The sequence below is a fragment of the Lampris incognitus genome, chromosome 1 (assembly GCF_029633865.1).
Source record: "Lampris incognitus isolate fLamInc1 chromosome 1, fLamInc1.hap2, whole genome shotgun sequence".
NCBI lineage: Eukaryota > Metazoa > Chordata > Actinopteri > Lampriformes > Lampridae > Lampris > Lampris incognitus.
The window spans coordinates 89,033,912-89,036,411 of record NC_079211.1 but is presented as its reverse complement, the minus strand read 5'-3'; the positions used below and the strand labels follow the sequence as shown (position 1 = coordinate 89,036,411).

At 37.5% G+C, this 2,500-nt stretch overlaps 1 protein-coding gene across 1 annotated transcript in view; it reads right to left on the bottom strand.

Moving 5' to 3' along the window:
• Positions 1–2,500, bottom strand: part of c5 (complement component 5) — a 139,696-nt gene that overhangs the window by 66,916 nt on the left and 70,280 nt on the right. The gene's annotated exons all lie outside the window — the stretch shown is intronic.

Below are 2,500 nucleotides of genomic sequence, written 5' to 3'. Positions count from 1 at the left end.
TGTGTGTGTGTGTGTGTGTGTATGTATGTATGTATGTATGTATGTATGTATATATATATGTGTGTGTATATATGTGTGTGTATTTGTGTATATATATATATATATATATATATATATATATATATGTATATATATATATATATATATGTATATGTATAGCGTTTATCAGGTGATGAGCGCGAGATGCACAAAACAGGCCTGTACTGCAATATATTAAAATATTTTTTCCTGTATCATCCGTGTTGATATATATATACACATATATATATATATATATATATATATATATATATATATACACACACACACACACACAAGTATATATGTAATCCAGTGAGTCAAGTAAATTCTTTATGAGACAGTACAAGCCTGTTTCATGCCATAAGCAATTACCAGCTGTCAATAAAGCAGTCTTATATACAGTTAGGTCCGTAAGTATTTGGACAGTTACACACTATTTGCAATTTTGCCCCTGTACACCACCACAGTGGATGTGACATAAAGTATTTGAGAGGTGATTGAAGAGTAGACTTTCAGCTTTAATTGAAAGGGGTTGGATAAAAATATGGCATTAACTGTTCAGGAATTACAGCCATGGATATACAGGGTCACCCCATTTTCAGAGGCTCAAAAGTAATTGGACAAACAAACATAACTCTGATTATAACCATTATATTTCATGTTTGGAGGGAAATCCTTTGCAGTCAATGACTGTGTGAAGTCTGGAGCCCATCGACATCTTCAAATTCTGAGTTTCCTCCTTTGAAATGCTCTGCCAAGACTTAACGGCAGCTGCCTTCAGTTGCTGGTTGTTTGTGGGTCTTTTGGCCATTAGTTTGATCATCAGCAAGTGAAAAGCATGCTTAATTGGGTTGAGATCAGGTGACTGACTTGGTCACTGATGAATATTCCCCTTTTCTACCTTGAGCGACTCCTGGGTTGCTTTCTCAGCTTGTTGTGTGTCATTATCCATCTGCAGTGTGAAGCGCTGTCCTCTCAGTTGTGTGACATTTGGCTAAATCTGAGCAAATGGTATGTTCTTATAAACATCACAATCCATCCTGCTACTTCTGTCAGTAGTCACATCATCAATAAACACCAATGACCAAGTTCCCCTGGCAACCATACATGCCCATTTCACAACACCACCTCCACCATGTCTGACAGATGATATGGTATGCTGAGAATCATGAGCTGTTCCTTTTGTTCTCCATACTTTTCCTCTTCCCATCCTTCTGGTACAAGTTAATTGTTGCTTCATCTGTCCGAAGAACCTTGTTCAAGAACTGGGTAGGTTTTTAGATGTTTTTAAACACAGTCTAATCTGGCCTTCCTGTTCTTAAGTGACACCAGTGGTTTTCACCTTGTCGTAAACCCTCTGTATTTATTTTCATGCAGGTGTCTCTTGATTGTAGACTTAGACAATGATACCCCTACCTCTCAAGAGTGTTTGTGACTTCACTAGATGTTGTGAATGTGATTGTTTTCACTAGGGAAAGAATTCTGTGATCATCCACTGTAGATGTGTACTGTGGTCTTCCAAGCCTTTTGGTGCTGCTGAGCTTGCCAGTGCATTCTTTCTTTTTAAGAATGTACCAAAATGTTATTTGGCCACTCCTGAAGTGTTTACTATCCATCTGATAGATTTCCTTTGCTTTTTCAGCCTAATGATGGCCTCCATCACTTGTATTGACACCTTTATGGACTTCATGTTGAGAGTTCCGATGAACAGCTACCAAATGTAAATACTTGGAATGAACGCCAGACCTTTTATCTGCTTAATTTGTCATGGACTAACGATGGAAAAGCTCTTAATTGCCCATGAAACCACTCGTTAGTCAAGTGTCCAGTTACTTTTGATCCTCTGAAAATGGGGCGACCATATACAAAGCTGGCTGTAATTCCTGAACGGTTAATGCAATATTTTTGTCCAACTCCTCAAATTAAAGCTGATAATCCACACTTCAATCACATATTGGTTACGTCATTTCCAATCCACTGTGGTGGTGTACAGGGGCCATTACAAATATTGCGATTACAAATCGATTAACACAATTACCAATATTGTGTCACTGTCCAAATACTTATGGCCCTAACTGTATTTAAAGTGAGAGTATATTTTTGTATGTTACCTTAAAACTCCAGAAATACTCATTGTAGAACAAAAAGAAAGGTATCGTTTGAATCAGCACTTTCCAAGGATTGCACAGTTCGAAGAAAAAAAACTATTTCAAAAACCAAGTAAAATTTTATAATTATTTGTGAAAGAGGCATTCCAACAATGCTTTGTGCAGACCTCCAGCAAATCCTTCCTGTGGTCAAGGGAGGCACTACAACTAACATTGTCAATGGTAGCCTGAAGGCATGCAACATGGTTTACCCTGAGGCGCTCGAGCACTGAGCAATCAATACACAGACTGGTAAAGATGCTTGATCAATGCATTGAAAATTATGATATTTGATCATTGTCGTTAATAAGATTAGTTTATTCGACATTCGT